The following is an 11,644-nucleotide window of genomic DNA, read 5'->3' on the forward strand; positions in this document are numbered from 1 at the left end:
AAGGGAACCTGAGGGCCACAACAGGTCCCAGGAGAAGGCCATGGCTGATGTGGACCTCTGAGAAGTGCAGGAGACTGCCCTGAAGCTCACCCACTGTTGCCACCAGCTCACAGCCTTGCTGAAGGTAAAGGGGTTTCACGCAGCATCAGACGCAACACAGGATTGTGCCACCACCATGGCCACAGCACTGGTATCCATGCTTGAGCACAAACCCCCTCATCCTCCAGGGAAGCACATACCCCAGCTTGCCAGGTAGGTTTGGTGCACCACACTGCAACATGAAACAAGATAAAACATTTTTGCCCACATCAAAATGAGTCACTTGGATCATTCCTTTAACTGGAAATTTAAGTGAGGGAAGACCATTGTGCAAAATGTTTCCACATTGATGAATCAGCTTCTTTCAAAGGGAAAAAGCTGTGCCATTTGGTGAGCACTAACCCGTTATACAGAACAAGTCCTCCCCCAGAGACCTTGCAATTAAGGCCTGAGACAAGCTGGAGCAAGCAGGCAAAATAAATCCCGGGTTCAGCGGTGCCAATTAAGCAAGGAGAGCAGAAATCTGAGTTTACCACTGGTCTGACCAATGCCAGAGGGGAAGAGTTTGTTGGTGAATTTCAAAACTAGATTTAAAAGAAGAAGAGCTGGTTAATATGAACCAAGCAGCCTTGCTAGACTGAAAAATGATGAAATAGCTCTGTGTGTTCCTGCCTTCTCCTTTTATGCATATGTCATAAATAATTAACTGGCTCTTTGTCTTCTGCCCATGCTGAATTCTGGGGTGTAATAACAGGAGTAGCTGATGGTATCTTGACTCTTCCCTCTACAGACAATACTAGGCTCTTGCATGCAATCCAACAATGGCACAGAGCAGGTTCTCCTTATCCTCTCAGTCAGGTTTCTATCCTGTCTTCTTCCTGTGCATGTAATTATCTTCTGGAGTCACATTCATAGAAGCAATATGTACATACACCACTCAGCAGCACCATACAGACAGGCAGATCTGCTAAGGCTGGGCTGAAATTATAACGTAGAAATCCTTCAGCAGCAGTCAGCAGCCCTAGACAATAACAGCAAGCAAGTAACACCTTGTAGGCCAGCTTGCCCATTAGGTTTTTTATTTTTTTTTATTATTATTGTGGTCATGAGTCATATGGGAGTACCTAGCAGGTAATGTATTGGACCTGGAGACCAACTGAGCAGAAAACATCATCTTTTCTTTGGCTGTAATCTGAGCCATCCTCAAGAGACAAGGTGGGTTATCACCATCGTGGTGGACATCCCAGTGGCCAGGCAAGCTGGGAGCTGGGCAGCATGCCTTCCAACATCACATCCCCCTTAGCTCACAATGTCCTGTTTGCTAGAGAAAGTGATTTCCTGTCATCTTGTTGAAGAAAGCTATAGCTCAGGATGCTGTGGCATGTCAGGGCCTTCTGCCCAGAAAATGGGTGTCTCAGCTGTCTGTTGGCACCATCTCCATACTGGGCCAGGTGCCCACAGGGCTGCAAGTGACTGTCAGCTGGTCACCTTCAGTGGTCTTGCCTGCAAGTGATGTTCCAGGATGTCAAAAGGTAAGGCCAGGTTTTAGCTGGTGGCCAGGAACCCAAGCCTGTCATCTCTGGCATGATTCCTGAGGGTTTGGACAGAGCTAGAAGCCTCACTCTCACAAGGGACATCATCATCTTCCTGCTGGCTGCCTTTTCCCAGTGCCCATACATCTACATTCTCTGTCCCAAGACAGACTATGCCTGAGAACTTCCTTGGGATGCTCTTTGTGTGGCCCCTCCACAATGGTGCCGCATCATGACAAATTGCCAAAGCCACTGAAACACAATACAGAAGGGACATGAAGAAATCTAATCTACCATACTGCAAGCAACTACAGTACACACTGGAAGCAAGCAACAAAGCATAGGATCCCAATCCACCCAAGGGCAGGATTGTCATATGCCACTTTCTAGAAACTGTCCAAAGCTCGGATAGCTCTACAGGACACCTTGCACATGCTCATCCACCTCCTGGGATGTGGGTGAACATAATATTGGAAGTGTGACAGTACTGAAGGCTGAACTAAATCACACTGCTGCATGCAGGTGCTCATATTTCACCCAACATGGTTAAGGTCGGGAAAGGCAGCTTGGATGGAGACAGTGAGCACTTCTTCTGTGAACAACCACAATGGGCTGAGGGAAGTGAGCTTTCTGAGGAAGGAGACAGAGCATGGCTGGCACAGAGGGCACAGACAGGAGGGCTGGACCTAGCCAGGGTAAGACAAGCAAGTTTACATTGAGATCTTGGGGGCTGATTAAAAAACTGAAGCACAAGGTAAGTCTGAAGAGTTGCATGAGCAGTCACAGGGGAAGTAGCACAAACAGGTACCGCCAGTCTGTGTCTCGCTCCCTTTCACCCACACCCCTTGTCCTGCCCTGACTGCTGGCTCCACAGTGCCTGAGTCTCCACAGCTTCCTTCTGGGAAAGGAGGGCTCCCACCCTTCCTATCTGCCTCCTGCCAGCATCTCCTCCCCACATCTCCCTGCTCTGCCTTTCCCACCTATATGTTTCCATGGGCCTCAGGAGGCTGTGAACTGTCCCTGGCTGACACTGCAAAGAGGCGAGGGGCTCCCATGTCCCTTGTGGCCCCTTCCTGGCTTCTGAAAGGCTCCTGCAGACAGCACACAAGGAGTTACAAAGCTCCAGTGGTGAATTCTCCCCCTCCTTCCATCATGTATTACAAGCCTTTTGTGAAAGCAAATAATTAAAAAACAAATTAATAAAACAAAGTGAACTGAGACATGACCTCAGCCTGGCTGCTCGGAGTGAGAGGCAGTGTCTGGACCTGACTTACTCTTGCTACATCTAAGCCACAGCATTTTACAGGGTAGTCAGAGAAAAGACAGAGTTCATGCTGCATGTTATTAATGTTTTTTGGTGAGAGAATAACACCGTATTTCCAGTTTCCCAGCTTTTTCTATGGCAAATGTAGGGTTTGACTGGGAGGTGTTTGCCTGGTCAGTGGAGCTGAGAGTGAAGTTTGTTGCACCCAATCAACTGCCCGTTTTTCCCTTCAAAACAAATAAAAACAGTGACATCAAAACCTGCTCTTTTCTTTGGTAGAGGCAATGCATGACTTGTTGCAGCTAAACTAAACACTTTTTCCTTCAGCTTTGTCCTTCACTTCTGAGTCACTGCCCCCAGCAAAGCTGGGATCCCAGTGACATGGAGACAAGATCTATCTGGGACAAACACACCTTTGCAGAGTGACAACGAGCACATGGCAGGTGATTACCGTGGGCTAGGGAGTGTATCCACCTCAAAATTACTGTTGACTGCAGATGTATGAGGAAACATGTCACCATTGTAGACAGACATGTACATAGTGATGTCTGATTCAGATCACTAATTACACTGGCAGAGTACTTGAGGTGCCTTCGAAAGCCAACACCCCCTGATGAGGCATGATGCTTCCTAGAGTGGTGTTCTGCCACTGATGGCAGCTTGGGTGTTTCAGCTTGTGCTTATCTTTCCTTTTGAGAAGGGCGTTGCAACAGCTTCTGACCCTGAGCTCCCACAAGGAGTGTGTTCACTGCTCTATCATCACCTTCTGAATTAAAAGTCCTGAAAGCAAGTAAATTTATGATAGTTTGATACTGAGCTATACATAACTGATCATGGGGTGTGGGTGTTCACCCGCTATTGCTTGGCAATAAATTCACTTAGGAACTGAAGGAAAAGTAAGATGTAAGCCATGCCATAAGCAAGGAAGAAGGAAGATGCAAGCTCTGCCCCTCTGTCCACGCAGGGAGGCTCCAAACAAGAAAAAGCAAAGAAAGAATAAGGTAAGAAACAGTGATGGATGTGAAATGCAAGAGGGAAATATAGCTAAATATCAGGGTGGTAAAAAAGCTTTCCAAAGGCAGGAGGGGCTGCTGAGGGAATTGGTGAAAGAAAGAGCAGCATTGATGTACTCTCTACTCTCAGTGCAGAAGCTCTACTAGTGACATGAATGAAGGCATTAAGACAGCAAAGAGCAAGTGCCAAAAACTTATTTCATGACATCCAGGTAGAGATGTGCACCTAGGGTACCCTTCTCCATGGCCAGGGCTTCCATTCCTAATAGGTCACTGTGCCACCTCCAGCCCTACCATGGCCTCTTACCTGTAGCAGGAGACCTGAGAGATGTGAAAGCCACTCTGAGCCAAGGCTTGCTGATTTGTCGGGAGGCCTTGTTCCTCCTACCCAGCCACCTCTGTATTCCGGTTACAGTGAATGAGGAGGTAAATGCCAGCTCTCCTGGACCCTACCAAAGTGACACTGAACCCAGGTAGCACAAACACTGACTCCTGCAGAACAGGTAATCCTCAGAAGAGCCACTGCCCCGGGGAGTAAGTATTTAAGCATATTTGTAATTTGTTTTTACAGGTTGGAGAATCCTAAGAAAAGAGCTGGGGAAAGTGGTGTGAAATGACCTCACTAGTTTTCTAACTGGCAACTTCTCAGTATTGTAGCAACATGCATTAGCAATAGCAAAAGATCCAAGACAAGACATTCAACAAAAACGAGGTCACTGGAATAAAACCCATTATCACCAAAACCACCTTGCCCCACCACGTTAACTGTGCCACAGAAGACGCTGACTCAAACCCGATAAGTTAGTGGTTAGTGGTTGCAGCACACATTTCTCAAGAGCTCTCCTATTGATGCCACTGCCCAGTTGAATGTCAGTCTCTTTGACAACTTCTAGTTTCACAGAGAGTCCTTTTATTTCAGCCCCTGTGCTGATGTAAGGCTCCCACATTGCAACTTGTGTGATCAGGCATTTGCAGCAGTGCTGGCTGCTCTGGTTTTTCAGCATGGTACTCCTCATACACCCGTGGCACCACTACTTTGGCAGTCTTCCTGGGCTCCTACTGCTGTTAGTCCCCTTCCACTTGCTGGGGTAAATGAGTGTAAAAACAAATACTTTTGGTTAAGAGAGGATTGGCATGAAGATTCTGATAGAGAATTTGGCATTTCAGCTGCAGAAGTCTATCCCACACGAAGGCTGTGCTTTTCCATCACATTGCTCACACATTTGTTTTCATCATTTTTTTTTCCAAAAAGGAAAATGGATTTTTTTTCAGGTTTTCTTTCTGATTTGTTTTGGTTTGATTCTAAAACATTTTAGTGTTGCTTGCAGAAAAAGGGCTTGCATTTTGGACCTTGAAAAGTGGTCTGATGCAAATGGCCATGGGTGAAGAGATACTCTCATTCAAATATTGTGCTAAGGTCACACAACACAAGGAAGCCAATTAGAATATTTCTATCCCTGTGATGGTAAAGACTTTTGAAAACACCCTAACATTTTGTAACCTTAAATTTCCTGACACATGAAAATAAAGTCCCAGAACTGGGTGTGAAGACCTTTGTTTCTTTGCTCATGTGGAAAAAGAAAGTGGAAAAGCAAATCAAAAGGGCACTTGGCTGCCTGTCTGGATACCTTCTTGGAAAACAGCAGGATGTCTGTAGGTGGACTTCAGAGCCATGGCAAAGATAGAAAACCCATTGGTTTGACACAGAAAGGTAAAATCTTTGACTGCAGCTGAAAAAGTGCTCTTGACCTTTACCAAAATTGTTCCTCAAAGCTTCCTAAAAAATCTGAGCTCGATTCTGGCTGTTTTTCAAGAGAAAATACTGCCACTGGTGTATTGAAAACTGGAAAATGAACGCTAGCAACAGGATGGTTCATTAATGACAAATCATCCTGACGTTCTTCTTTACACAGAAATCAGGAAGCTTCTCAAGTGTATCAAGGTCTTTGGGAAGAAATGCTTGCATATGCAGTTGCTGAGTCTGTTACAGATAATTGCATCTGTTTTTTCACTGAAGTAAACTCCCTCACTTCTTTGCAGTTCAACTCAGGTGATGGCTTTCAACACTCACATCATCATCATCATAAAAAGGAGTGTCCAAAGTCCTGCAGGGACTGGGAGAGGCAAGCAGCAGGCATCAGCTCTGCGTCCTGCCCAGGAGCATTGACAGCACCTGGCAGGTGAGATGCAGCATTCAACCTGGGAAAGGGCAATATTCAAGCTGGCAAAATCAACAGGTTTTCTATCCCGAGGCAAAATAAATCTGTTGAGTTTTGAAATAGATTTCTATTGGAAAGATAAAAGTTAGCATAGAGGAGAAGCTGGGACAATCAGCAAAGCTGCCAATGTTGGCTGTCCTCGCAAGGTGAAGAGGGAAGCACCATCCCATCCCATCCCATCCCATCCCATCCCATCCCATCCCATCCCATCCCATCCCATCCCATCCCACCCCATTCTATCCCATCCCTTCACTGCTGCCATTCAGGGGAACCCAGAAGTGCTTGTCCCTGGAGCAGGCAGGGGAGTGAGTGGCCCAGGCACCACAAGAATTGAGGGATCTCCAGCGAGGGAGTGCGGGGCGCTCACTCTGCGCTGCTGCACCCTCACACACAGAGGTGTTCCCTGCACCCTCACACACAGCCCTCTGGGTCAGATCAGTGCAAGTATTTAGCTGCCTACAGATGCAAATCAGGCACAATGTGGTGTTTCCCAAAGCATTTGCATCTCAGACACCCACATATTCTTAAAGGTCTATCTTTCCACCTATGCATGCGTTAGTTTCTTAATTTCTAAAATGGATATGGTAATTACCCACCTCTCTGGCAGCAGTGGGAGAAGAGGAGATACATGCTGTGCTGCCATTACCTCAACAGCAGTGCCAGGTCCTTTTCCTTCTCCCTCTGCACCATCCATCAGCACCTGCAAATGCATCTAGTGATTTTGGAAGAGGAGAGAAATGACAACTCTGAGCCTAGCCCTGTTTAAGATGTTTTTCTGGGATGATGTTTCCTGATCGTTACTGAGTATCTGCAGGCTTGTGCCTCAGGAAAACTTCAGGCTCCCTGGGCTGGCAGCATATCTGACTGTAGTGTTTCACACAGGCAGCTGCCGGCAGGCACGTGATGGGCACTTGCCAGAAATGCCGTGGGGTCATGTGCGTGCGCTGCAGGGAAACAAAATCTGTGTGGGTTCCTTTTAAGGAAACCACTAGCCTGCCTTTGGGCACCCAGCAGTCACACAGATCAGGATAATTTTTTTGCAGTCTATGTTTCCGGGATTGTCAGCCTTCTGTACTTCCCCTTCGTAGCTAAGCCATGTCTTCATCTCTTCTTGGCAGTGCTCATTTCTCACACTAAGAGAATATAATCAAAACCTCAGAATAACAAACAGAAGTGTATTCTTGCCCATCAACAGAAAGTGGCCCCACATTAAACTGATCTGCTGAAAAGCACTTTAAATTCTACTTACTCAAACATGAAATCCTATTTTTCTTTATATCAGAACGTAGGAAATATATGGACTGAGGAGTTTCACTTCAGGAACAGGGAATACCAAAGAGAGTTCCCCAAATCAGTTTGTAGGCTCAACTCAGCAATTAAAATATTAGGACACAAGTAGGAGCTGATATGCTCAAACACTTCAGCTGATCATCGACCTACTTTAGGCAGGCAATCCATCGAGTTTGGCCACTGACACTTTTGAAAATTTGTGCAAATAAAAGCAGTGGGCAGTGCAACCAGTCAGACCTTGAGGCTGGTGAACTGGTTGTGGGCAGAGCAACATACCTGACCTAAAAGCACCCAGGCTAAAGAGGGTTCCATCAAGATAGGGGCCATAGCATAACATGTATGGAGGGGGCATGGTGTTAAATTCCAGGTGCTCAGGTGCTTCTCTCCATCTCAGACTTGACATGAAAGGGACCACCAACCAACAGTGTAGCAAGCAAAAGGATGCAGCTCATTCCTTACAGCTTCTCAGGGATGGGCTGAGTGTTTAGTACTCTAAATTACCAGGAATGCTACAGCTATTAACACATCCTGTGAACTGCTGGGCTTAGGGAAGCTCCACAGGGCATGGTGGAAACAGACTCTGCTCAGCTACAGGCCTATTTGCTTAGCTTACCCCTATTTTCTGTAAGGGTAGAACTGAATAAATTGCTATTTCATGCACATTCCTGTATTTAAGTATGGAAACTATATAGGAGAAAACCTTGTACTCTCTCTGGTCTGGATGCTGAGTGTGGCGATGTGGCAAATGAAGGTGCGATGGGAGCACTTCAAGCAGTGCTGCAGGATGGGGAATATCTGCACTGAAGGCTGTGATGGAGATTTTGCTGCTGGTTTGCTGGCACGTGCCAAAGCTGCAGGTTCTCCGTGTGGTCATCCCTCTGTGTCCTCACAGAGGCAACTACTTTGCACAGTCCTCCCATCATTGTTGGGTAGTTACTACCTTTCTTCAAAACTTACGTTAGTAGAGGTGGGAACAAAGCCAGCAGCTCTTCATCTGGAATCAGCCCTGGCTCTGCTGGAGCCAGAATGGTGGCTCTGGGGCTGCCCTTCACAGCCACCCACTCCCAGTACCCCACATACAGGTCTGGGATTTCTTTTTGGTAATAATGACCTCGCTGGACTTCAACTGCACTGACATTTGCTCTGAGAACAGATTAAAAAAAATGACACAGAAAGTTCCCAGAGATCTAAAAGCAGAAACATGTGTTGGAACATGAGCACAGTCTTTTTCTTCTTAACTAAATTGAGCAGTAGGAGATAGGAGTTTGGGTGACCCCTTCCTCACAGTGGGTGTTACGCAGACTCAGACTTTAAGCACTTCCTTAAGGATTGTCAGGAGACTGGAATATAATTCAGTCAAAGAGGGCAGCACAAGCAGCAATGTCAAGGGAAAGATTTTATATTTCAATTTAAGTGAATCCATTTGCTTTCTTTTTAATGGGAACAGCACTGTGACTCTGCAAGAGTTAGAAATGAGCTCAGAAACTGGAAACTCAAAAGCAGAAATCCTATTGCTCCTCAGGCTGAGGTTTGTGCCTCAATGTTGTAATGGTTATTTCAGTCATCCAAGGGATGGATCCAATTAGCTCTGCCTTGGTGTCACTGTACCTGTGCAGATCATTTTATATTCCCCATCCATAGATGCTTCATCCCCAAGGAAGGGTGTGTTGCTGTTGCCTTCACATTTGAAGTTTTGGGGGGAATATAAAGATCTACACATATTGTTAGTCAGAATGCAATATAGAGGTGCTTCCATTCTATGTGCCTTGTAAACTTTCTGAAGGGGAAGTAAGCTGAGATTTAAGTGCTGAGAGAGCTGAAAGGAGCCACAGCTTTGCTCTCTGCTCCTGCCATTGCCTCTGCAGCCAATCAACACTGTGCGTGGGTCGCTCCCCTCTCCTGGCAATGTTTACAGGTTTGGTACCAACCAGAGCTCTAATAGCTGCTCATTTCCACCTAGAAACTTTACAATTAAATCTCATGTACTAAGGGGTCTCCACTGACAAAGGGGTCTTCAAACCTCCAGGTTTAATTTGGACTAATTCAAGGAGCCTTGGTTTCACATAATCATTTGTATTCTATTAGATTTTTCTCTCTACAAATTTCTAGAGTCTTGTGTTTTAGAACAAGTGTTGTAGCTTAGCTCTTATTTTTCATCCATGTCAGGCTCATTCTGAAACAGGGCACAGCACATGGTGCAGTAGCCCTGGGTTTTTGCCTTTGCACCAAATGTAACACAGAACAGCCATGGAGTTTTAACTCAGCCCGTGGTGCTGCCTCCTAGGAGTCTGCTACCAGTGTTTTTTTCTCATCTGAACACTCAAAAAATTGTTTGATTATCTAAACAGGCCAAGATACACAAAACCCTGAGAAGATACTAACAGTGGAGAGCTGAGCTGTGGTGCTTAATACAAAGTCACCAGATCCTTCAGACTTTCACACAGCAAAGACCTGAGTCACCAGCTGCTCACAGGGTTTGCTGCAGCAGTGGCACTCAAAAGCACCGTACAACACCTCTGCTGGCTCAGCCCCCTTACCTGCCTGGAAGGTTCACTGCAGCACATGAGAGTTATGAAGGATTGAAAAATTGTCCAAACCATGGTTTCCTGAACAGCACACTGGCTTGTGGATTATGTCTTTTGAATCTCACAGCATGTGGATGAGTATCAGGGTACCCAGTTACAGGAGATACAAGAAGAAAGCTACAAGTGCCCTCCTTGGTCATTAGAAGGTCTCAGGATTATGACCCTAGGCAGGGTGTGCCTTTTATTTGCACAGTGTCAGAAGTGTCCCACTTTAATCAGTTCATAGACCTCTGTAAATTTGTCACCTAGGGACTGCCCCACTGGGGTCTGGTGGGTCTTTAGTTCTGTAGCCTGACTGCAAAAGGACTCAGCAGTGGGTGCTGATGGAAAGGGGGTGATAAACAAGGCACGCACTGCCCAGCCACTCTCTTGGCATGCCCTCCTTTTCAGAAATTCTCCATTTTCTTGTAAGGTGTACAAGGCTACAGGCACATTTTTGTTCACAGATAGCTTATCTCTCTGGTTCATCCTCAGCCCCAGCTGCACGCACTGCCCACTGGCCAGCAGCAAACCCACATAACTGCCTTGGGCAAAACCCAAGGGAGAAAAGTGAACATCAGACCTCAGGGCTACAGGGGGACTCAGGCCAAAGGGTCTCCCAGCAGGCAGCCTGCCCCCTCCCCAGCAACCCCCATTGGAAATACTCTTTGCAGCACTTTTCCTTGGAAGGGGTTGCCAGCCACAGGAGCACAGCTGGGCCAGAGAAGCAACTGACAAAGTTCTGCTGATTTCTGTGACAAGAAGCAGCAGATCGAGAACTGATGGTCCAGATATTTTCACCAATGCAAGTTTATAATAGGAGGTGATTCCTGTTATAATGGAAGACACAAAGCATTCATCTGGCCTCCTCTGACATCCAGAGGTTTCTCCTTAGAGAGAAAGAACCAGTAAAGACTTTGGTAATTACTTGTGCAGCCTGGTCTTACACTGCTCTCTCACCTTACAAAGGACAATTGCAAGCGCGGCGGAAGTGGGCTAAGACAGAGCCAAAGCCCTGTGATGGGTCTGGCTCAGCAAATGCTTCCTAAGACTTACCATGGGACAGGGTTCAAACTTCCTCGGCACTCACCCCTCCCCAGCATTAGCTTCTGTTTTGCTGACAGTTACAGCAGTGGAGAGCCTCTTGCTGATTCACAGGCTTTGTAAGGGTTATTATTAGCTTATTGAATAGAAATAGCTGTTGATTTGAAAAGATTTGTTTCAAAACCAGGGCAGGATGACCCAAAACTGGGAAGATTTAATTTTCTTGATGGTAAATGTCAAGGCCCATCATGGTTTGCCTGTAGGCACATACAAGCTGATGAGGATTAATGCACAAGTAGTGCATTATTGCCACTCTCAAAATGGCAGAACCCTCCTCCCAAAGAAAAAGGGGGAAACAGAGAAGTCCTTCACATGGATCCCCATCCCCTTACACAGGAGTACAGGACCTGGGGGTGACAGCTCTGGGGGATGAGTGAGTGGGTGTTAGACATCAGATCAGTGATTTTTGGGTCAGAACCTCCTTGTTGGTGGGGGGGTGGGGGGACAGTGTGGAGGGGGAAAGGATGGGTTGAACGTCACAAGAGGTAGGGTGTCATCATATCCCTCAGGTCAGGCCCTGGAGCCCACCCTGGGATGCCCCAGAGCAGCCGTCAGTCACAAACAGCCTGGGAAAACTCTAACACCCACAGCTTCTGGAGCCCCTGACCCAGCCTGGACT

This window comes from Pithys albifrons, chromosome 2 (assembly GCF_047495875.1).
Source record: "Pithys albifrons albifrons isolate INPA30051 chromosome 2, PitAlb_v1, whole genome shotgun sequence".
NCBI classification, from domain to species: Eukaryota; Metazoa; Chordata; class Aves; order Passeriformes; family Thamnophilidae; genus Pithys; species Pithys albifrons.